This window comes from Saccopteryx leptura, chromosome X (genome assembly GCF_036850995.1).
Source record: "Saccopteryx leptura isolate mSacLep1 chromosome X, mSacLep1_pri_phased_curated, whole genome shotgun sequence".
Taxonomy (NCBI): domain Eukaryota; kingdom Metazoa; phylum Chordata; class Mammalia; order Chiroptera; family Emballonuridae; genus Saccopteryx; species Saccopteryx leptura.
The window spans coordinates 117291328-117318138 of NC_089516.1; the positions used below are offsets into that span (position 1 = coordinate 117291328).

General features: G+C 36.0%; 1 protein-coding gene and 1 pseudogene across 4 annotated transcripts in view; both read right to left on the bottom strand.

The window, feature by feature from the left end:
- TENM1 (teneurin transmembrane protein 1) overlaps positions 1-26811 on the bottom strand; it is a 774232-nt gene that overhangs the window by 251780 nt on the left and 495641 nt on the right. The window lies entirely within an intron of this gene.
- Positions 9390-10162, bottom strand: LOC136386164 (small ribosomal subunit protein uS15m-like; annotated as a pseudogene).

Sequence of the window (26811 nt, forward strand, 5' to 3'; positions counted from 1 at the left end):
TTAAAGTGTTAACCACAAAGACAAAAAATATATAAATTGGACTACATAAAAATTGATTAGACAAAGACAGAAACATGCCACATGTGGTAGAATATATTCACAGTACATCTACTTGAAAAAGAGCTTGTATCCTGAATACACAAAGATCCTCTTCAAATCAATAATAAAAGCAACATGACCCAATAGAAAAATGGACAAGAAACCAGAAGAGGCACTTCAAAAGCCAGATATCCAAATGTACTAAAGCATATGAAAACATGCTTAACATCATTACTATGAGAAAGATGCAAAATAAAATAATAATGAAATTTCACTATGTACCCAAAAGAATGGCTAAAATGGAATACATGGACAGTGATAAGTGCTGATGACCATGTGAAGTAATAGAAAGTCCAATACACTGTAGGTTGATTGTGGAAATTGGTTCTACTTTGGAAGACACTTTGACATTATCTGCTAAGGTTTGATATATGTATAGTTCATGGCTCAGTGATTCCACTTGTCAGTATTTACTCAACAGAAGTAAAAGCAGGTGAACATTCACAAAAAAACTGTCTGTAAAAGTGTTCATAGCAGGATTATATGTGTTAGCCAAAAAAATGGAAACACCTCAAATATCCATCAACAATAGACTAGATAATTAATTGTGGTAATCTTGCAAAGAAATAGCATATCACAATGTAAATTAATGGTATATAGCAATGCCATAATATGGATGAATCCGCCACCCTCCAAATAAGGTTGAGTGAAAGAAATCAGATGCAAAACTATACATATGGTAAGATTCCACTATTAAAATTTTCAAAAAGTAGACAAATATTAGAAGTTAGAATTACTTTGGGGAGGAAGCAAGGAAGAAGTAATAATTAGAGAAGGACACAGGTGTTTCAGATTTTGATAATTTACTGAACTGTACACTTATGACTTTTTAGCTTTTCTGTATATGTGTAATTTTAATAGAATAATAATGAGCAAAAGAACAGAAACAGAATATGTAGCTTCCTAATCAGAAGGGGGGAAAGAATGAATATAACTCAGTAAGTCAAAGAAAATGAAAGAAGGGGAAAAAGTCAAAGAAAAAAAAAACATTGTAACTAACAGACACAAAAGATAATTATTAGATATAAATCCAAATATGTCAGAAATTCCAGTGAATAAAAACAAATAGAACTTACAACTTAAAAGAGAAACTCTGGCCTGACCTGTGGTGGTGCAGTGGATAAAGTATCAACCTGGAAACACTGAGGTTGCCGGTTCAAAACCCTGGCTTGCCAGGTCAAGGCACATATGGAAGTTGATGCTCCCTGCTCCTTGCCCTTTTCTCTCTCTATCTCTCTCTCTTTATCTCCCCCCTCCTCTCTAAAATAAATAAATAAATTAATTAAAAAAAAAAGAGAAACTCTGGAACTGAGTGAAAAAGAAATCCAGTTACATTCTTTGTGTTAATAAGAGATGTGCTGAACATACCAATACAGAAAAGTTAGTAATAAAAGGAAAAGGGCATACTAGAAAGGTACTAATCAATAGAAACATGGTATAGCTATAACAGTATCAGACAAAACAGTTTTCAAGGAAAAAAATTATTATGGATAAAGAGAGTCATTATATAAAGATAAATGGAATAATTCACCAGGAAGATATAAGAATTCAAACCCTGAAAGATAATATAGCTTCAAGATATATAAAGCAAAAACTGACAGTGATAAGACAGACTGAATATTTCACAGTAAAAAGAAAATAAAATTAGCAATGGTGTAAAAAATTTGAATGGGGCAATTAAGCACTTTAATACAATGGATGTATAAAAAATCCCAAAGCTATGATGATATAATATATATTATTTTTTAAATTAAACATTTTTTCAATTATAGTATACTTTCAAAATTATTTTGTATTAGTTTCAAATGTACATACAATATGTATTCTTTTAACACAGAGACTATAAACAAAAACTGATAAATAGTACATCACAAGACAACGCTCAACAAATGGTCAAGACTCTACATCATACAGATCATGCCATTTCAGCAAAATGCACTAAAATCAGAAAACAATAAACAAAAAGCAAAAGAAAATGCAGAAAAGTGTTCTTAAAAATAATTCATTGTTACATAAAATTATATTTGAAATTAAGAACTGAATAACAATAAAAGTACTATTTATAAAAACTTGTGAAATACAGCTTAGACAGTAACTTAAAGGAAATTTACAGCTTTGCTTTAAAAGAGGAAAAACTGAAAATTAACGAACAAAGTATCCAACTCAAAGAGTTAGAGAAGTGCTGCATATAACCAAAAGGAAGGAAACAACAAAGCTAAGGTAGAAATTAATGAAATCAGAAACAAAGAAACAATAGAGAAGGTCAACAGACCAACCTTTGTATCTTTGACATGAATAATAACATGGAGAAACCTCTGGCAAGGTAAAACAGGAAATAAATAAAGGAAGTTATACAAATAAACAGTAAAGATTAAAATATAAAATAAATGAAAGAGTGTTATGAACAATTTTATGCCAATGAGTTTAAAACCTTAGAAAAAGTAGACATTTTTCAAGGAAAAGAAATGGACTCAAGAACAAATAGAGAGCTGATGCCAACCCAAGAAGACCTAGAAACAATAAAAGTGAAAACTGGAGGCAGGCAACACCAAGCCTAGACTCAACCAGCTCTACAAACAAAACACCCAAACACACAGACATAATGAGAAGACAAAGAAGTGCAATCCAAATGAAACCACAAAACAAACCTTCAGGAGATGAACTGAGTGATATGGAAATAATCAAACTTCCAGATGTGGAGTTCAAAATAATGATTGTAAGAATGCTTAGGGATCTTAGAACAAAAATGGATGGTCATCATGAACACCTAAATAAAGAAATAGCAAGTATAAAAAAGGATATTGAAATATTAAAAAAGAATGAGTTGGAGATAACAAATACATATCAGAAATGAAGACCACAATGGAAGGAATTAAAAACAGCATGGATAGAGCTGAAGATCGAATTAGCGAGTTGGAGGACAACTGGAATGAAGGCATGAAAGGAAAGAAGAAAAAAGAAAAGAGACTCAAAAAGTCTGAGGAAACTCTTAGAGAGCTCTGTGACAATATAAAGAGAAATAACATAGGGGTATTGATGAACCTTTAACTAGACTTACCAAGAAAAAGAGAGAGAGAGAACTCAAATAAATAAAATTAGAAACGAGAGTGGAGAAATAACAACTGACACAACAGAAATACAAAATATTGTAAGAAAATACTATGAAGAACTGTATGCCAAAAAAACTAGACAACCTAGATGAAATAGACAACTTCCTTGAAACATATAATCTTCCAAAAATTAATCTGGAAGAATCAGAAAACCTAAACAGACCAATTACAACAAATGAGATTGAAAGAGTTATCAAAAAACTCCCAAATAAGAAAAGTCCTGGGCTTGATGACTTCACAAGTGAATTCTACCAAGTATTCAAAGAAGAACTAACTCCTATCCTTCTCAAACTATTTCAAAAAATTCAAGAGGAAGGAAGACTTCCAAGCTCCTTTTATGAGGTGAGCATAATTCTGATTCCAAAACCAGGCAAAGACAACACAAAGAGAAAATTATAGGCCAATATCCCTGATGAATATAGATGCTAAAATCCTCAACAAAATATTAGCAAACTGGATCCAACAATATATAGAAAAAATCATACACAATGATCAAGTGGGATTTATTCTGGGGAGGCAAGGCTGTTACAATATTCACAAATCAATCAATGTGATTTATCACATAAACAAAAGGAAGGAGAAAAACCACATGATAATTTCAATAGATGCAGAAAAAGCATTTGATAAAATCCAGCACGCATTCATGATCAAAACTCACAACAAAGTGGGAATACAGGGAACATATTAAAAGCCATCTATGACAAACCCACAGCCAATATTATACTCAATGGGCAAAAACTAAAAGCAATCCCCTTAAGATCAGGAACAAGGCAGGGGTGCCCCCTTTCACCACTCTTATTCAACATAGTCCTGGAAGTCCTAGCCACAGCCATCAGACAAGAAGAAGAAATAAAAGACATTCAAGTTGGAAAAGAAGAAGTAAAGCTATCATTATTTTCAGATGATATGATATTTTATATAGAAAATCCTAAAGTCTCAGTCAAAAAACTACCAGACCTGATAAATGAATTCAGCAAGGTGGCAGGATATAAAATTAATAATCAGAAATCAGAGGCATTTTTATACACCAACGATGAACAGTCAGAAAGAGAAATTAAGGAAACAATCTCCTTCACTATTACAACCAAAAAAATAAAGTACCTAGGATTACATTTAATGAAGGAGACTAAAGACTTGTACTCAGAAAATTATAAAACATTGATAAAAGAAATCAAGGAATATACAAACAAGTGGAAGCATATACCATGCTCATGGTAAGGAAGAATAAACATCATTAAAATGTCTATATTACCCAAAGCAATTTATAAATTCAATGCAATACCAATTAAAATACTAATGACTTACTTTAAAGATATAGATCACATATTCCATAAATTTATATGGAACCAAAAAAGAACACGAATAGCCTCAGCAATCTTTAAAAAGAAGAATAAAGGGGGAGGTATCACACTTTCTGATATCAAGGTATACTACAAGGCCATTGTACTCAAAACAGCCTGGTACTGGCATAAGAACAGGCACATAGATCAATGGAACAGAATGAAGAACCCAGAAATAAATCCACAGCTCTATGGACTACTGATATTTGACAAAGGAGGTAAGGGCATACAATAGAGTAAAGACAGCCTCTTCATCAAATAGTGTTGGGAAAATTGGACAGTAACCTGCAAAACAATAAAACTAGACCACCAACTTACACCATTCACAATAATAAACTCAAAATGGATAAAAGACTTAAATGTAAGGTGTGACACCATAAGTATCTTAGAAGAAAACATAGTCAGTAAGCTCTCTGACATCTCTCTCAGCGATATATTTGCTGATTTATCTCCACGGGCAAGGGAAATAAGAGACAGGATAAACAAATGGGACTACATCAAACAAAAAAAGCTTTTGCACAGCCAAAGACAATAAAAACAGAATAAAAAGACAAACTACACAATGGGAGAACATATTTGACAGTACGTCTGATAAGGGGTTAATAACCAAAATTTATAAAGAACTTGTAAATCTCAACACCAGAAAGACAAACAATCCAATCAAAAAATGGGCAAAATAAATGAATAGACACTTCTCCAAAGAGGACATACAGATGGCCAATAGGAATACGAAAAAATGTTCAACATCACTAATCATTAGAGAAATGCAAATTAAAACCACAATGAGATATCACCTCACACAGGTCAGAATGGTGCTCATCAACAAAACAACACAGAATAAGTGCTGGCGAGGATGAGGAGAAAAGGGAACTCTCCTACACTGCTGGTGGGAATGCAGACTGGTGCAGCCACTGTGGAAAACAGTGTGGAGATTCCTCAAAAAATTTGAAAATCGAACTGCCTTTTGACCCAGCCATCCCACTTTTAGTAATATACCCCAAGAACACCATAGAACGGTTCCAGAAGGAGAAATGCACCCCCATGTTTATAGCAGCGTTGTTCACAATAGCAAAGATCTGGAAACAGCCCAAGTGTCCATCAGAGGATGAGTGGATTAAAAAGGTTTGGTACATATATACTATGGAATACTACTCAGCCATAAGAAATGATGACATCGGATCATTTACAATAACATGGATGGACCTTGATAACATTATACTGAGTGAAATAAGTAAATCAGAAAAAACTAAGAAGTATATGAACCCATGCATAGATGGGACATAAAAATGAGACTCAGAGACCTGGACAAGAATGTGATGGTAACAGGGGGTGGGGTGGAGAGGTGGGGAGGGGGCGAGGAAGAAGAGGGAGGGGGTAGGGGGAGGGGAGGGGCACATAGAAAACCAGATAGAAGGTGACAGAAGACAATTTGACTTTGGGAGTATAATCAAAGTTGCAGCATAATCAAATGTCAAAATAATCTGAAGATGTTTTCTCGAAACATATGTACCTTGATTTATCAATGTCACTGCATTAAAATTAATAAAAATAAGATAAAAAAGAACAAATAGAAAGCCTGAATACACATTAAAGACACTGAAAATGAGCCAGATGATTTTACAAATGTATTTTGCCAAATTTCCAAGAAACAGCTAAACTCTATTTTAAACAATACCAGAGTTTAGGAAAAGAGAGAAGTCTCCCTGAATCATTTTATGGGACTCCTATAATTTACTTCTTAAATGGAGTAAGAAAATGAAAAGAGATATTTTTATAGGCAATCTCATTCATAAAGAAGGCTATAAAAATTTCCAATAAAAGTTCTGGAAATCAAATTAGCAATGTACATACACATGCACACACAAATTTAGAAATGACAACCACATAGGCATGAATGCTAGAATTGTTTGAGTTTTGAAAATCTACTAATGTAATTCATCATTGAATTAGTCCATTCAGTTTAGTCTCATTTCAGAATGGATTAAAGAAATTTATCGTCTTACATTCTGAAAGAATAGTATATAAATTTAGTTGTTATTTATGATAAAATCTCTTGGCAAAACAGGACTAGAAGGGAACTTACTAACTATGATAAAGGTGGTTTACCAAAATCCTAAAGTAAGCATCATATGTAGCAATAAAATAATAGAGACAAGCCTGGCCTGTGGTGGCGCAGTGGATAAAGTGTTGACCTGGAACAGTAAGGTTGCTGGTTTGAAACCCTGCCTGTTCAAGGCACATATGGGAATTGATGCTTCTTGCTCCTCCCTACCTTCTCTCTCCTTTTTTTTTCCTCTCTCTCTCTCCTCTCTAAAATGAATAAATAAAATCTAAAAAAAATAATAGAAACAGCACCCTTAAAGATAGAAGTATTACAATTAACTACTGCTTCTAATTCAATGTCATACTGGAGATCTTAGCTAGCTCAATAAAGTAACCAAAAATATAAAATGTGTAATACCTGTTAAAAATGAGACAAAATTGAATACGCAGGAAAACTAGGAAAGAGAATAACAAGGTTTTGGACACAAGATCAACAGAAAACAAATCAACAGCATGCACCTATATATATTCTATATATACTGCATGTTTTTTCAAAGATATTACAGTTGGTCCTATGGAGGTTTTTGAGCATCTTTGTCCTCTAGTCAGTGCTCATCACAGATAGTGCTTATGAACTTTGTCCTTTTCATGTTTCTGCATGTGTTCTTCATAATTGTGAATCATGACAGTCAAGGCAACAGTTCAGGCCTCCAGGGAGATGGTGTTCTCAGGGTTAGCCACAACTTTGTTTATATATATATCAGGGACAGTCAAATTAAAACATGTAATTTTAAAAATCTCATTCACAAAAATAAATCTAGCAAAAAAAGTTTCACATTTTTTCATATAAGATTTTTAAAACTTTTTTAATTGGAGAAAACATACAAAGACTCAGTCGATAGAAGGTTTATATTGTGTTCATGGCTCACAAGCTTCAATATCATTAAGATGTCATTTTTCCTCCACTAGTTCTGGAAATTCAATGTAGTTCTTGTCAATATCTCAACAACATTTTTCATAGAGCTTGAAAACCTGATCCTAATATCCATATGGAATAGAAAAGACTAGAAACCCAAAAACATTTTGAAGAGGCATATTCATTGGTGTGTGAGTCTTAACTTAAATGTGCAATGTACTTCAATAATAAAATTAATATATAAATTTTGGTGTATTTGAATAGTATAAAATATAGATGTTAACTTGAATAAAACAGAGGTACATGTCTCAATATATATAAACCTTAGAAATATAATAATAGAAGAAGAAAGTTATTCATATGAAATTTAAAGACATGCAGGACAATATACTATATTTTTACAGGTATATACTTATTTGTAAAAGTCTAACAATATGTACAGGAATGATTACATTCAGGATAGTGGTTTCTGCTGCAAGGAAGGGAGGGGAATGGGACCAAAGGGACTTCATTTGTATTTGTTAACTTCTGAAGCTAGGTTGTGGGTTTATAGTTGTTCATTATGTTATTTTATATGCCTAAAATATTTAATAATATTTTACAGGAGAAAATAAATTAAAGAAATCAGTACAAAACAACTGTTTTTAGAGACAGTTTTATTGAATAAGTAAATGGAGATATGACTCACCTAACTCTTGCACTCCTCAACCCAAAGCCTTCCCCTAATACAAGCCACAGCCACCAATCTGAAATACAGTTTCAGCACAGCGAGTATCCAGGTGGGAAACAATATCCTCATAGTAAGAGAATCCTTGAAGATATACCTTACTATGAATGAAAAAGCAAATCTTATACAATAAGCATTCCTTATTATGAAATGCATCAACATTCCTACAATTGCATCCAGTTCCACAAGGAGTGTTTGTACTGATTCAAAGATGGGTGTGGGAGAAGGACTAATAGAACAGATGCTGGCAATTGTATAATTTATAAACATGATAGAAAAGATATTTGTTCTAATATATTTGTGTTGTGAAAAGCTCTATTCTATGTGTAATATTTTCCATCTTGCTGAAGATAAATTAACATTACAGTCTACAAAGTATGACAAAAGAATTCTAAAATACAAACATTTCTTCTGTGCAAATGTATTAGAAAAAACATGAAAAATATAGGCAGACACTTTAAAGTTCTATTGAGACATTTCATTTTTAATAAATTTCTTTATGTATGTCAACAATGAACAACACTTGTATAAATTGAACTAGAATACAACTGAACAGTTCTTTGCTGCATGCTAAAAAAGAAAAGTTTGATTAAACAGTAAATCCTTCAGAGTTTCCCTGAGAACCATTTATTTAAGATATACTTTTTAGACAAAAGTTCTCAGTAAATTCTGTTATTCTTGGCACTTTGGCTGTGCCCAATATTATACAATGGTAATAATGGGCACCCCAAAATCTGAAATCTCAATACCACTTAGGCTCTAAAATATATGTTTATGCTATTTTTAAATTATACAATATGACATGCTAAACAAAACAAGGACACCTTTATGTGCAAATTCATAAAAAGTTGCAAAAGGATTACATGTCCACTTCTCTAGCATCTAGTAGAATCAGTTAAAAATGAAAGGAAACCAGGCTGTGAGCATAAGGAAAATCAAGAATTGGGAATGAATAAACCTGAATAGAAACCTTTAGATTATAATACAATTTTCATTTTATTTATTTTTTATTGATTGATTGTAGAGGGGGAAAGAGAGAGAAAGAAAGACAAAAATATCAATCTGTGTTGTTTTTTTTTTTTTATGTGCCATGACCTGGAATTGAACTGGCAACCTTTGCTCTTTGTAACAATTCTATAACCAAGTGAGCTAATTTACTGGTTTTCCATGATTGTTTCTGGTCCAGCTTTGAAAGAGCTTCCTGGGTTTGTCTGGCCTTGTTTCTGGGCTGCTGTTGCTGTGGCTTTTAAGTCCTTTTTGCTTCTTCAGCTATTGAGTCTCCTGGAAAACTCAAATACAAGGAGCCTTCATGGTCACCCAGCTGTGGTGGGCCAGCTGGGTCGCACAGAGAGGAAAGGTGTACTCAATCCCCAGCTCCTTGTACATCTTTTCAAAGATATTTTAGTTGGTCCTATGGAGGTTTTGAGCATCTTTGTCCTCCAGTCAGTGCTCATCACAGATAGTGCTTATGAACTTTGTCCTTTTCATGTTTCTGCATGTGTTCTTCATAATTGTGAATCTTGACTGTCAAGGTAACAGTTCAAGCCTCCAGGGATATGGTGTTCTCAGGGTTAGCCACAACTTTGTTCATCAACTGCTAACTGCTCTTGTTTGATATATAGCTTCTCCATCTGGTGGAACATTTTTAAAGACAAGAGTCTTTTCATGACATCATCAACCTTCTCAATTCCAGGGATGTTGTAGTAATATTTGAGCAGTGTGGTAGGGGGTGGGCCTTCTTCTTGGCTGGGCCGCACTGGTTTAAGAATGGCATATCCATCCACGGGCAGCCCAGTGGATGAGGTCTTGAGGAGGTGAGGGAAAGCCCCAGTGTTCAATGGGAGCTGGGCGCAACTCTAGCTGGCAGCCCAAAGACGGGTACCTGGGTCCAAATGGAACTCAGTGCCCTCCACACCATCCTAAGCATGGCGACTTTTATAGTGCAATTTTTGTTGGGGAAACTATGAGAATGTTTTCATTGCTATGTATAATTAATATGGGATTTAAGAGTAAGAAAAAGAAGTAAAAGTTGATTTAGTAATATGGGCAGTGCCAACTTCCCAGTGCTGCTGAAAGGCTGGAAAGGTTTTTACAGTGGATACCAGACTGTTCACTAAAATCAAGCAATAGGTTAACTAAGAGTAATAAATATTAAGAACAAAAGCCTGTTTACTCAGTATTTTTTCAAATATTTGAATCATTTTTATTTGTTTTTTCAGTTCCTTCCATTCCTCAATGGTAGGTATCCTACTTCAGAGTGGACTATTATAAACAACTGTTAACTTTATAGAACATGGACTCACATATGTACATATGCATACAGGCATGTACATACATGCATTGCACACATACTTTTTTTCTCTATTTCTCTGAAAAGCAATTGGAAAAAGAATTAGTTAATAATGCATCTATTTTATTGCATAGAATTATCTTCAATACCACCTGCACCCAATCACTACAAGTATTTTCCTGTGACAAAGATTTGGTTTTACTGTGGCTCTTTATAACATTTTCTGTGCTTGAGGTGTACTAGTATATGTCTTATTTTAACATAGAAAACCTATGACATAAACGTAACACTTGTTCCTACAGCCCCAACATTGCAATGGATTTCCATATATTTTAGTAATCTTAACATAATATTACATTTGAACAACAATCTGGTTGAAGAGATTACCAAGTGTCAGCTACCTCTTTCTGTACAAATCTCAATGCACAAGCAGCAGTAACAACAACAACAACAACAACAACACACTCCATCTGATAAAGATCTTGAGATGAGTCTCTAATTATTGATGGATAAGAGACAAATATGAAGGAATCTAGTATTTGAAGATCAAGAGTTGAGTTAGCTTTCAGCTTAATGTTTTATGGAGTATGCTTATCACATGGCCTTGGATTGATTTCCTTATAAAATGGTGAACTGTTCTTTGGTAATTCTGAACCAACCTGACAAGCAGGAAATATCATGCTGGCTTACAACCTTTGGATTTTATAAAAGAGTCAGCTGGCTTTTTTCAATATCTTGTATCTTTCCTTTGGAATAAACCCTGTTTCTTTTTGGCCAAATAACACTGTCTCCCTTAACTCTAGAGGTCATATTTTGTTTGGCACAGTGATCAGAAACTGGAAGCACCGAGGCTGAGGTAAACCTCTACTCATTTATGGCTACAGAATGCAAGGCTGTGTCTCAAGTCTTTGATTATGAACTCAACACACTTGCATTATCCAATAGTATCCCCACTTGCCAAAAATGTTGAAATCTAGATACTAGTCTCACAAATGCTTTTCACTTGACCCAACAGATACCAGATCGTAAGGGTAAGACCAGCCCTCTGAAGGAGAAATATTAACTTTGTACACTCCTGGCTTTCCATTAGTGGTAGCTCATGTGCTCCGAGCTCACTGTTTAGCTATGGGAAAGTCTATCTACAACTTTCTACTTAGGCGTTTGTATCATCATTGCTATGTATTTAATCACTGACTACACAGAAGGGCAAGCCTAACTGGCTCATAAAGTTATCAAACTCGTGTCCTTGCCCTCATTAAAACAGTGTTCTCACTTGTAAAACTATCTACAACAACTACTGGAACAATTATTACCACATTCTGGCTCAGAGTAGCTACTTAAGATATATTTATTGGTAAGTTAGGAAGCAGTTCTTTTTATACAGAATTTTATCATTCTTTTTGGTATGATTTGGCATAATCTTGAAATTGCATCAGTAAAATCTTCTTTTCTCTGTTTGATATTAATCTTGTTTTTCTTTCTTGAAAAATAATTGACATTACCCTTCTTTTCTCCCAAATTAATTTCATTAACCCCCTTGAAGTACATCTAAAACTCCTACACGGTGTTTTTCTAAGGCAATGCACTTCTCAATTTAACACAAAAAGGTTTGCATTCCCTGAAGCTTTACAAATGACAGACTAAGAGATCTTCAAAGACATTCAAGCCCCAAAACAAATCTGATAGCATACTCCAGTGGCAAGCCAAAGCTGTTTGTTGAAAGGACACTTCATGCAGACTAAAAATTTTACTCTGAATAAAAGAGAGCTTATAGAGACGTTTTGCCCTCATTCAACAGTCTTGCTAAGAGCCCTCCAGCTTTAGAAAATGAAGTCAAATTGAGTCTGTGTGAGAGACAATGCTATCAGTCATCAGACAAACCTCTGCTACTGTGGTAGGTTCCTGCGTCCTTAATGCACAAATCTTGTTCAATGCTTTACCAAGGCCTGGAAAGCAGCAAAGACCTGGGGAGGGCCACATGCATATTTACAAAGCTTCTATCACTGTCCAGCAGACCATGCACCCACAGTTTATTTTTACCCCTATAAATAAATATGACAAGGGAGAAAGAAATGTAAAGAATCCAGAGTCAATAAAATTCTCTGTATGATAGAGACAAAGGCATTTAAATGTCCTTATATGTCATTTGAATGCCCAAGTTAGTGCTATTTAACATTTAATATTTTTAATTTATAATTTTACTCTATGGCAATCACTAAAATGTTTAAAAGGCTATGTGGGTATTAGTGTCATCCGAACTTTAAGAGACGTGTTTTATATGTTTCCCCAAAGCTGTCATATCCACTCTCCTAAAGATGAAAAATGGAATAAAAAATTTGACTTCATGTCTATCTTTGTCCCACAGGATCAATACTCCAGTGAATTGCACTGTACTGTAAGAAAGCTATGGGAGAGCAATATATTAACCGAGATATATTTAGACACTGTTAAAGTTTTTGGCTTTCTTTCAATTTCACAAATATTCTATTTATACATGGCTAGGTCACCAGCACCTTAAGCTTAACATGTTTATAAGCTACCTTTTAATCTGTTTAAAATCCTTTTTTTAACCATGATATCACTATTATTGTTAATAACACGATAATGTTTCTAGTTTCTAAAGCTAGGAACCTTGGCATTACGTTTTCATTTTTTCCCCCTGTATAATCATATACAGATAGATATACAGCCAAGTTTTCCAATTATTCTGTTTTCAGTTCCACACATCTGTGTGTGTGTGTGTGTGTGTGTGTGTGTGTGTGTGTGTCCCTCTCTCCCTTCCTCGTTCTCTCACATCTTAATAGTTAAGAGCCTGGACTCAAAGCTTGTTATCTTGGGCTGGAATACTAGCTGAGCCACCAACCTTAGGCAAGTCACTAAATCTCTGTGTGCTTTGGTTTCCCATTTATGAAATGTGGTTTTGCAAGAATCAAATGAGTGAACATATGTAAACTGCTCACAACAGTGTTGGGTATATAAGTACTATGTGAGTGTTGTTAGGTGTTACCATGATCTCTTTCCAATATGCTTATAGGACCCTCATGTTGAGTCTCTCAAAAAACTCCTTGTTGCTTTCTCAAATGCTTTGTCCTCTCTTTCACCCCACAAACAATATAAACTTGAATAATGGAATCTTAGGGCTTGAGAGAACTGAAAAAAATCACCTTGCTCAACTTCTCACTTTGACACACAAACCTCTTCTTATCTTTCTGATATTTTCTCTAAAGTTTAGTGATTGCTTCACAAAACCAGTCAATCTTAATGCTATTTTTTTTAAATATTTTTTATTTATTCATTTTAGAGAGGAGAGAGAGAGAGACAGACAGAAAGGAGGAGCAGGAAGCGTCAACTCCCATATGTGCCTTGACCAGGCAAGACCAGGGTTTTGAACCGGCAACCTCAGTGTTTCCAGGTCAACACTTTATCCACTGCGCCACCACAGGTCAGGCTTAATGCTATTTTTTAATGCAACTATATAGAAAGTAATGCGTTGATATGAACTGAAATCTGCTCTGGTCACACATTATGTGTAAAAATATTTCATAGTTTATTAGAGCACATTATTATCCATCCTTAGCCTTGAAATCTAAAATCTTCCTAATCAAATCACAATCATTACACCTTTCTGACTTCAGTTTTCATTATTGTCCTATTTGCACCCTTTGTTATCCTCGAATTTGACTATCAGACCTGTCCTGGAATCCTCTTACTTTTCATGCATCTGAAGTCTTATCATGCTCTCCCTTCCTTCTTCAATGTCCTTCCCACAGTCTATCTCTATCTGCCCAAATTATCCCGCAACTTATAGTATGGATGACATCTTCAGGCAACAGTCCACCATCAATGATGCTCTAAAGCAGGGATGACATCATACTTCTGTGTATGCTTTCAGAGCTTTGCTTACACATCTATTATGGCTATTACTGAATATAATCTGTTACTGTAGCCATATATATGCATTATTCCTTCTCCACTATATTAAAAGGTGATGAAGGCCATAGTTGAGCCTCAATCATTTTTCTTTCACTTATATTTCCTAACACATCATAAGCACTCAATAAATACCTGTAAAATTATTTTACTAATTCACTTAGTAAACATTTATTGAGTACCTTGTGTAGCTCAGGGTGAAGAGAACCTTAGTATATGTTTAAGAAATAAATTATTGATAAACCTAGAAGTGTATGACTGAAAAATTCAGTCTGGATGTATATAGAAATATGTTGGCACTATTGCAGGAAATAAAGGAGTTGGGAAGGGCAGTGATTGATTAGAATAAGAGTTGTGTTGGTTTTGGATGTATTGAATTTCAAATGCTGGCAAACAGTGCAGAATGATAGATGTTTACTAAGCTATCACACTGCAAGCTCCATGCTAGGTGCTGTGGTAGATACAGAAAGAAGGCACTTGGTTGACATTAACACTCAATCAAGAAACAAGATAAAACTAGTGACCATGAGCAGGACTGCCTTTTCTCATGTGCTTGGTAAACTTGTATCTAACTTTCTCTGGTAGATACTCAAAAGTAAACACTCGAACCTCTATTTTCAATTTCATCTTCATTTAGTGAGGACTATATTTGATAAAATCATTTGTTTAAAGGTCGAGAATGTGAAGATAGTTAAATCTTGCTGAGACTTCAAAAGTTGTTTTTCACAAGTTGCAATCTCTTAGCCACTTGCAAACTTCCAATAAACACATTAGACAAAAGTCCTTGTTTTTTTTGGAAGAGGAAAGTGTTGTATTCCTTTCAGGGTTGGCTTCCAACATTCAAGAACACCAGGAGCAATCCAAATTCAAAGGAAAGCAACAGCTGCCTACCACTCTACTGTCAGCCATCTCTTGGGGAAAACAAGATTTTTATGCACTGATAATTCAACTATTCCAAGAAACCAAAGGGTCCTTAAATTGTAAGAATATGAAATAGGAATGATCAACTAATAAGCCAAGATATCATACTAGAAAGGTAGGAAATATCAGTTAATTTGAAAATTATGGAATATATTCTCAAATAATGTATTTTGATCACATACATTATAAGCAAAAATACCCCTTAATTTTAGGATGCAGGTACAGGCTGAAATTTATTTGGTTGCCTCTTATAAAAAATAAATGAAAGGCAGAACTCTTTAGGTTTTAATTTATTCAACCACATTTCAGATTTTTCTTAACAAGTTTAAATATTCAACTAGCTCTTAAAAAATGAGCATATAAAATAAACAAATCATCTTTATTATGAAAGCACTCAGTTTTACTTTCCCTGCATATTTAAATGATGACCCTTTAAGAGTTATCTAAACCCTGTAACTGTCATATTGTTAACTTTCCACTTTTTAATAAAAATGATTTCCATAAAGATTAGAAATTAATCTAACCTGACTCTCAAATCTAATATATTTTAGTGCTGGAAGCTGTAAAAATTCACCTATCTAGGTTTAATAAAGAACGTTTTTTTTCAATTTAAATATACATTGCATTTAATAAGCTTGCACTATAATTTCAACAATGTTCATGGGTTCTTTAAATTACCTTCCTGCTGTGTCCAGGATAGAATCCAATTTCATTTCTGAGCAACTGAGTTAAGAAAAGATGTCAAAATCACAAAGTAATTTCTGAATGACACAAAGTAAAATTATTAGAAGCAAGCCAATCTGAATGGCTTTTATGCCTGATTTATAAGACAAAAAGAGTTTGCTTATATTTATGTAAAATTACAATACATAACTACTTAGATAAGCCTACATTTTTGACTGAAATGTTTATCTTTTAGCCAAATATTTTTCATTGTGAGGATCAGCACTCTTTTTTTCACTTCCTTTCAACTTTGCATCCATTCATCTATCTAAAAAATACCCTTATTTTTAGGGTATTTTTGGGTAATAATACCCTAACAATAAAGAATTTTGGGGAAAATAGGCCTCCAGTTTATTCTTAACTGTTTGGGGGAAATTTTTTTTTAATTGAGATTGAGAGAGAGAGAGAAAGAGAGAGAGAGAGAGAGACAGAAAGGGAGAGAGGCAAGAGAAAGGAGATTGAGAAGCATCAGCTCATAGTTGCTTCCCTTTAGTTTTTCATTAATTGTTTCTCATGTGTGCCTTGACTGGGGTGCTCCAGTCGAGCCAGTAATCTCTTGCTCAAGTCAGTGAACTTGGGCTTCAAGCCAGCAACCACTGGGTTCAAGCCAGCAACCTTGAGATCATGTCAATGATTCCATGCTCAAGCCAGCAACTCCACACTCAAGCTGATGAGCTGTGTTCAAGCCGGTAATCTTGGGGTTTTGTACAGGGAACCTCAGCATTCAAGGTTGATGCTCTATCCCCTGTGCCACCACTGGTCAGGCCAGGGGGAAAATCTTCATACTGTACATGTATTTTTCTACATGCTTGTAATTATTTTGAAATAAAAAGATGAATGAAATGTAAGGAAGTAGAGATGTAAAGTTGAATCATTAAAAGGAGCCAAGAGATGATTAGCTAGCTAGAAGAGAATGTGGGATTCAAAAAGGAATTTTTTTTGTTCATGTTAATACAATAAATTTTAAAAATTAATAAAAAAATAAAAATAAAGAAATGCACTGGATCACATACACACACAAAAAGGATTATTTTTCTTTTTCCTGAAGCTGGAAACGGGGAGAGACAGTCAGACAGACTCCTGCATGCACCCAACCGGGATCCACCCAGCACGCCCACCAGGGGGCGACGCTCTGCCCACCAGGGGGCGATGCTCTGCCCCTCCGGGGCGTCGCTCTGTTGCGACCAGAGCCACTCCAGCGCCTGGGGCAGAGGCCAAGGAGCCATCCCCAGCGCCCGGGCCATCTTTGCTCCAATGGAGCCTCGCTGCGGGAGGGGAAGAGAGAGACAGAGAGGAAGGAGAGGGGGAGGGGTGGAGAAGCAAACGGGCGCTTCTCCTGTGTGCCCTGGCCGGGAATCAAACCCAGGACTTCTGCACGCCAGGCCGACGCTCTACCACTGAGCCAAAAAAAGGGATTTTTTTTTTAAGTGGAAGAGACAACATCATGTTTAAAAGCTGTTAAGAAAGATCTTGGGGTATATTCCTAAAAGTCGGATAGCTGGGTCAAAAGGCAGTTCGATTTTCAGTTTTTTGAGGAATCTCCATACTGTTTTCCACAGTGGCTGCACCAGTCTGCATTCCCACCAGCAGTGCAGGAGGGTTCCCTTTTCTCCACATCCTCGCCAGCACTTATTCTGTGTTGTTTTGTTGATAAGCGCCATTCTGACTGGTGTGAGGTGATATCTCATTGTGGTTTTAATTTGCATTTCTCTAATGATTAGTGATGTTGAGCATTTTTTCATATGCCTATTGGCCATCTGTATGTCCTCTTTGGAGAAGTGTCTATTCATCTCTTTTGCCCATTTTTGGATTGGGTTGTTTGTCTTCCTGGTGTTGAGTTTTACAAGTTCTTTATAAATTTTGGTTGTTAACCCCTTATCAGACGTATTGTCAAATATGTTTTCCCATTGTGTAGTTTGTCTTTTTATTCTGTTCTTGTTGTCTTTAGCTGTGCAAAATCTTTTTAGTTTGATATAGTCCCATTTGTTTATCCTGTCTTTTATTTCACTTCCCCGTGGAGATAAATCAGCAAATATATTGCTCCGAGAGATGTCCGAGAGCTTACTGCCTATGTTTTCTTCTAAGATGCTTATGGTTTCACGGCCTACATTCAAGTCTTTTATCCATTTTGAGTTTATTTTTGTGAGTGGTGTAAGCTGGTGATCTAGTTTCATTTTTTTGCAGGTAGCTGTCCAATTTTCCCAACACCATTTGTTAAAGAGGCTGTCTTTACTCCATTGTATTTCCTTACCTCCTTTGTCAAATATCAGTTGTCCATAGAACTGTGGGTTTATTTCTGGGTTCTCTGTTCTGTTCCATTGATCTATATGCCTGTTCTTATGCCAGTACCAGGCTGTTTTGAGTACAACCGCCTTGTAGTATAACTTGATATCAGGAAGTGTGATACCTCCCACTTTATTCTTCTTTTTTAAGATTGCTGAGGCTATTCGTGTCCTCTTTTGGTTCCATATAAATTTTTGGAATATGTGTTCTATATCTTTGAAGTATGTCATTGGTATTTTAATTGGTATTGTGTTGAATTTATAGATTGCTTTGGGTAATATAGACAATTTAATAATGTTTATTCTTCCTAACCATGAGCATGGTATATGCTTCCACTTGTTTGTATCTTCCTTGATTTCTTTTATCAATGCTTTGTAATTTTCCGAGTACAAGTCTTTAGTCTCCTTGGTTAAGTTTACTCCTAGGTACTTTATTTTTTTGGTTGTAATTGTGAAGGGGATTGTTTCCTTAATTTCTCTTTCTGACTGTTCATTGTTGGTGTATAAAAATGCTTCTGATTTCTGAGTATTGATTTTATATCCTGCCACTTTGCTGAATTTATTTATCAGGTCCAGTAGTTTTTTGACTGAGACTTTAGGGTTTTCTATATACAATATCATATCATCTGCAAATAATGATAGTTTTACTTCTTCTTTTCCAACTTGAATGCCTTTTATTTCTTCTTCTTGTCTGATTCCTGTGGCTAGGACTTCTATAGAACGGCTCGAAAAGGAGAAATGCACCCGCATGTTTGTGGCAGCATTGTTCACAATAGCGAAGATCTGGAAACAGCCCAAGTGTCCGTCAGAGGACGAGTGGATTAAAAAACTTTGGTACATATATACTATGGAATACTATTCAGTCATAAGAAATGATGACATCGGATCATTTACAATAACATAGATGGGCCTTGATAACATTATACGGAGTGAAATAAGTAAATCATAAAAAAAAAAAAACTAAGATGAATCCATACATAGAAGGGACATAAAAATGAGACTCAGAGACATGAACAAGAATGTGATGGCAACAGGGGCGGGAGGTTGGGGGAGGAGGGAGGAGGTGAAGAAGGAGAGAGGGGTAAGGGGAGGGGAGGGGCACAAAGAAAACTAGATTGAAGGTGACAGAAAACAATTTAACTTTGGGGGAGGGGTATACAGCACAACCAAATATCAAAATAATCTAGAGATATTTTCTCTCAACATATGTACCCTGATATATCAATATCACTGCATTAAATTTAATTAAAAAAAACAAAAAACAAAAAAAAAACACATCTGGTCATCAAACTATCAAAAAAAAAAAGAAAGATCTTGCAGACACTTTGAAGTTAAACTTACATGTGAGAGAAAGTGGGAGATGGGTGGGATAAAGAACACAAGTGCAGGTACTGACCCTTGACAGGACACTTCCTGCATTGCAGTAGGAGAAAGAAAGAGAGTATGGGTGGAGACATGATCAGATTTTAGATTTTATGGCAGGAAATCGAAGGAGTTCTCATGTGATAATTATTTTCTCTGTGAAGAAGGTCATCCAATGAGGATGAATAGACAATGGGGAATTTGGAAGTGTGGGAAAGTAAAGAAATTCTGAAAAAGTAATTATAGAGGGTGACAGAATGAAGTAACCTGAGAAATGCCATAATAGTGCAGGACAGTGTTTGAGGGCCCAGATGTGGTGGGGGACCATGAATTTGTCTTAGCATCAATACACCCAAACCGTAATATTTTCTCCCAACAGACTTTGGTTGTTGGGTACACACAAGGAAAAGGCTTATAGTTGACATCATTCTTTGTTGGAGTTTTGCCAGGAAGGCTCAAAGGGGCAGGGAATTTTATGATATTTGTAGAAGAAATTAGAATGATAGACCACTTGTATTTGAACAAAGGAGAAATAAATTTTTTCTGTATTCTCTTTTAAAAGAACTTTCCCCTCTTTGTCTCTGTATCTCTCCCTAAAAATCAATTAAGGCCCCAGCCAGATAGCACAGTTGGTTAGAACATTGTCCTGAAGCAAAGGGGTTACTGGTTCAAACCCCAGTGAGAGCACATACAGGAACAGATTGATGTTTCTGTCTCTCTTCCTCCCTTCCATTCTCTCTAAAATCAATACAATAAACCTGGTGCTAAGTTGTTTAGCATTGTCCTGACATGCTGAGGTTGTGTGTTCAATCCCTGGTGAAGGCACATATAAGAATCAAACAATGAATGCATGAATAAGCAGAATAACTAGTCCAACAAGTTGATTCTCTCTCTCCCCCTTCCTCTCTGTGGGTCAAATAAGTTTGCAAATATGATGTGTATGTTTGCTCATTTATAGTTTGCATTGGGTGTGGGGGACAGGCTATAAGCAGGCAGGGTTGTTATAGCCTAAGGCTTAGTTTTAAGACTAAGCTTTTCCTCACAACCTTGACTGATTGCATGATGTGGGGTGGTGCACTCTCATGAGGAATCCCATTTATGCCTCAGATGAGTGTATTTGTATCAGAAACTTTCTCATTTGTATACTGGCCTAAAGGTTTTAATTTCTACACTATAAAATAAGGGAGACCAGGGGCTCTCTCTCTCTCTCTCTCTCTCTCTCTCTGTTCCTGAAATTAGCATTGCAGAGGAGAGGAAGCCAAGATGGTGGAGTGCTGAAGGAGAAGCCAGTTTGTGCAGAGTTTGTACAGAGAGAAGGAGATGGGGACCAGAGGTGAATAAGGCTGGTGAGGTAGAAGCCTTTGATTCTAGGAATACTCAGATGAGATAGTGGCTTTGGGAGTCCTGAATGGAAATGGAAGTATTTTCCCACTGTATGTATTTCTCACCTGCCGGGTGCAAGCTAGGATTAAAGGTAATGTTCTTTAATGTTCTTTAATGTTCTCACCAGTTCTTGACTCTGTTGTTTCATTACCATCTGTCCAAATCATATGTGAACCTGTACAGGTCAGGCAGCTGTGATGTTGGTCATGGCTACTGGCTTTACACTCTCACTTTAAAAATCAATAAATAATAAAATAAAAGTACTATATGTATATAGAAATTCTATAGACTTTTACAGATGGGGGAAAAAACCTGCTGATATTATTTAGAAAATCTCTGAGGTGTCAGAATAAATATATAGTTGAATACTCTCCAAGCTGAAAATCTTACTCTTCTCAAAAAATTACACTAATGTTCTTTTTGTTCACTTATCATTTATAATCATTAATCAGAACTTTAAAATGTTAGCACATAATTATACATTTTTGGTTGAGAAGGTCAAACATCACTAGAAATGGGTTCAATGTTTTGTTTCTGGAGTCAAAGGACAGCTAGGTCACAGTGTCTGAAATCTTAACAACTTAGGTCTTATCCATTACAATCCGGATGCCTCTACTTCTATCTGTTTTATTAGGGTTTTGAAGAAGATTAGCTGGAAATTTATATTGCCAAAAAATGTAGTTCAAAAAGATGGACTGGTCTAGTGAAAAGACTTGGCCAGTGAGTCAGTTTTTCACAAATTTAAATTATAATGCTTCTGTTATTTTCCTCATGAGACTTTTGGAAGAATGTGTTAACAAAGCATTGTTAAAATATATGATAAGATTACTGGAAAGCTGATAGGAAAAAAACAAGCTCAGAGTTTCAGCTATTGCTCTGGGCAAGGAAAACTTGCATGGGGTGGCTGATGGCAGTCCTAGGCAGAACGGGGATGCTGTGTGGAGTACAGTAACAAGGACAGAAAGAGTCACATAAAGGAAGGCAGGGGTTTTGGAGCAAGTTGTAGGCCAGTGAAGACAAACTTTGTTTTTTGACAATTGTAAAGCCAGTAGCCATGGCCACCATCACAGTCGCCTGGCCCGTGCAGGTTCACATTTGATTAGGACAGACAGTAATGAAACAACGAAGCCAGGAACTGGTGGGCCATTAGCTTTAATCCTAGCTTGTACCCGGTGGGCAAGAAATACACACAGTGGGAAAACACTTCCCTTTCCATTCAGGGCTCCCAAAGCCACTGACTTATCCGAGTTTCCTAGAATCAAAGATTTCTACCTCACCAGCCTTATTCACCTCTGTTCCCCATCTCCTTCTCTCTGTACAAACTCTTCACAAACTGACTTCTCCCTCAGAACTCCACCATCTTGGCTGCCTCTCCTCTCCTCCACGTGGCCTTTCTCTGCTCTCCTTTCTCTAAGCTAATCTCAGGAACTGAGAGAGAGCAAGCTCCTGGTCTGCCCCATTTTATAGTGTAGAAATCCAAACCTTTAATCCAATATACAAACAAGGAAGTCTCTGATACAAAGTCACTTATCTGAGGCATAATGGGATTTTTCATAAGAGTGCACCACCCTACATCATGCAATCAGCCAAGGGTGTGGGAAAAGCTTAGTCTTAAAACTAAGCCTCAGGCTATAATGACCCGGTCTACTTACAGCCTGTCCCCCACACACAATGCAAACTATTATCGAGCAAACATATATATCAATTTACAAACTTATTTGACTGTATAGCCAGTAGCCAGGGCCACCATCACAGCTGCCTGGCCCATGCAGGTTCGCATTGGATTCGGACAGTCGGTAATGAAATAAGGGAGCCAAGAACTGGTGGGCCATCATTTTTAATCCTAGCTTGCACCCAGTGGGCAAGTAAAATCACACAGTGGGCTCCAAACCCCACTCACATTCAGTACTCACAAAGCTACTGACTTATCCGAGTTTCCTAGAATCAAAGGTTTCTAGCTCACCAGATTTATTCACCTCTGTTCCCCATCTCCTTCCTTCTCCCTGCACAAACTCTGCACAAACTGGCTTCTCACTCAACACTCCACCATCTTGGATGCTTCTCCTGGTCTCCTCCATGTGGCCTTTTTCTGCTCTCTGCTCTCTGCTCTCTGCTCTCTCCTCTCTCCTCTAATGATAATCTCAGGAACTAAGAGCACAAGCTCCCGGTCTGCCCCCATTTTATAGTGTAGAAATCAAAACTTTTAATCCAATATACAAAATAGGGAAGTCTCTAATACAAAGTCACTTATCTGGGGCATGATGGGATTGTACCACCCCACATCAAAAAGGATGGGAAAGGCTTAGTTCTAAAACCAAGCCTCAGGCTACAAGGATCCTGCCTGCCCACAGCCCATCCTCAACAGACATTAATATCACCTGAGCGACGGCTTCCATGTGGGCAGCACTATCTTTAACAAAGTGAGCATAATGTATTTTATCTGCCCAACATTGTCCAACAACAATCTTGATGACATCATGTCTTTGACATGGTAAAATCTAAGATGAAATAATACAGTTTTATTATAGACTGAATGTTTGAGCCCTCCCCATTCATTTGTTGAAATCCTAATGCTTAATGTGATGGTATTTGGAGATAAAGCTTTTAGGAGGTGATTAGATCATGACAGTGAGGTCTTCATGAATAGGATGAGTGAACTTCTCAGAAAGACTCCAGAGAGCTCCCTCTACAAAAGCACAGCCATCTATGAACCAGAGAGTGGCCTTCACCAGACACTGAATCTGCCAGTGCCTTGATCTTGGATTTACTAGCCTCCAGAAATATGAGAAGTAAATTTCTGTTCCTTGGAAGTTACTCAGTCTGTAGAATTTTGTTACAGCAGCCCAGACAGAATAAGACAAACTTTTCTGCAGATGTGCCATTCTAACGGGTGATAAAGAGAGAAAAAAACGAGACTAAAGATGTTCTACCAAGGATAGGGGTTTGAATAATATGTCCTAACCCCTAGAACATGTGAATGTGACCTTATTTTGATAAAAGGTCTCTGCAGATGCAATTAAGTTAAGAATCTGTAGATAAGATCATGATGGATTAACCTGGTGGCCTTAAATCCAATGATAAGTGTCCTTAGAAGAGACAGAAAAGGAGAGATAAGGCTGAGTAGATATGGAGGCATAGATTGCAGCTATGTAGTCATAAACCAAGGAATGCTGACAGCTACTGGAAAAGGGAGGAAGGAAGAAAGACTCCCTTCTAGAGCCTCTGGAGTGTAGTGCTTCCCTCTGATGATATCTTTGTTTTAGCTATCTAACCTCCAAAACTGAAATAAAAAAAACATTCTATTGTTATTTAACAAACAGTGGTTCCACTATAGTTATCAAGACCACATAATGTATTCTGAACCTGTAGATATTTAGGCATTAAGTAATAACAATAATAGTAGTAGCCATTGCTAACATTTAATGGGAATTTTAGATCTGTGCACTGTGTACAATGATTTAAATGATTTAAATGAATTATCTTCTTTAGTCCTTACATAACAACTAAAATACAAACAGTTTATTGCTATAAACTGTTCTCTATGATAGAGATACTGTTTTTAACCCCACTGTACAGGTAAGAAAACTGAGGCTTAGCAATTCACCTAAGGTCATATCTCCATTAGTCATGAAGCAAGGATTTGAATCCACACAGTGTGACTTCAGAGACCATACATTTACCCCCTACACTGGACTGCATTTGAGAGCAATTTGGATGCCCCACAGCAGTTGGTAGAAGTTTATATTCTAAATAAGTCTGATTGGCTAGAAAAATAAAGAAAATTCTTTTTTAAAGTTCAACCTAAATCCAAACAGTTTATTGCTATACAATAAGCACAAATGTACATCATAATGAAGTGGAAGCATTTTTAAATGTCTTGTCACTTATTTCTAGTGACCTGATTTGGGTAAAGCAAAAATCAATCAAACAAGCAAAAAACTTCTAATATCCATACTTACCCCAGCCAGCATTAAATTAGAATGTGATTCTAATAATAAAATTGTCCATATTTGCTTTTTCTTTCATTTAAGCTATTTGTTCTGTAATATACACAGATGATACTTTAAAATGTCATTATACTATCAAATAACATTTTCACCCTTTAATTTGACTATATTCCTTCTTCATTCTCACATCTTTGCACTAACATTCTGTTGTGGATTTATTTAATCTACATAAATTATTCAGCAGAATGGAAAAGACAGTAATATGGTGTCATCTCAAAACTAGCAGCTCCTCTTCAGAAATGAAGGCATTCCATTTGACCATAACATCTGGATTGCTAAGCTGTAAATAGGAAATTCTTCCACTTAGACACCTTCCATTCCGTTTGCATTATCTCTTAATTATATTTTTACTTTATAAGGTAACAATGATATAAAACAGTACTAATGTGTAAGTAGGTTCAATTCCGTATTTTAAAACATCTTTTTATGTGTGAGATGTCTTAAAGTATTGGCTCCCTCAAGCAAAATAATATTGCTCCCACCCCCCAATTTCATTCCTTCAAGGGTTAGAGTTACTGTTATGTGCTGTTGAGTTGGCTCCAACTCATGGAGACCCTATGAATGAACAATTTCCACATGTCTTGTCCTCAACAGCCCTGCTTAACTCCTGAAGATTCAAGCCTATGGCTTCTTTCATGGAATCAATCCATTTCATATTTGGTCAAGAGACCCACTGGGAGACTCAGATTTTGTAATTATTAGCCATGCAAACCTGGATATATGGTTTAGTCTTTCTGAGTCTATGTCTTCATTTGTGAAAGGAGAATGCGATCACCCACACTAATGTACAGGAACATCAAAAATATGGTGGGCACACAATGCAATCATCAGTTCAAATACTATAGAGAGTATTTATCTGAAACCTATGCATTTTTATGGATCAAAGCCACACCATTAAATTCAATTTCTAAAAAAGAAATACAAATATGTGTGTGTGTGTGTGTGTGTGTTTATAGTCTGTCATTGACTATATTCCCTATGCTGTATTTTATATCCCTGTTCCTATTCTTTTAACTATCAATTTGTACTTCTTTCCCATTTTTTTTAGATTTTTAAAATTAATTTTAGGGAGAAAGAGTGAGAGAGAGAAAGAGAAAGAGAGAAGGGGGAAAGAGCAGGAAGCATCAACTTTCATATGTGCTTTGACCAGGCAAGCCCATAGTTTTGAACCTGTGACCTCAGCATTGCAGGTTGACCCTTTATACTCTGCACCACCACAGGTCAGGCCAATCTGTACTTCTCAATCCCTTCTTCTTTTTCACCCAGTTTCCCAAACCTCTTCCCCTTTAGTAACCGTCAATCTGTTCTCTGGATTTATGAGTCTGCTTCTGTTTTCTTTGTTCATTTATATTGTTCTTTAGATTACACATATAAGTAAAATAATATGGTACTTCTTTTTCTCTGGCAGTCTTATTTTACTTAGCATAATACCCTCTAGGTTTATCCAAGCTATCACAAATGGTAAGAAAATAGTATAATAACTCTGTATGGTGCTGGGTGGGTACTGGAAACATTAGGGAAAACATTTTATAAAGTATATGATTGTCTAACCAGTGTGCTATACACCTGAAACTGATATATAATAATATCTAATACAAACTGTAATTGAAAAAAATATATGATGTAGCCTGACCAGGCAGTGGTGCAATGGACACAGCATCGGACTGGGACACGAAGG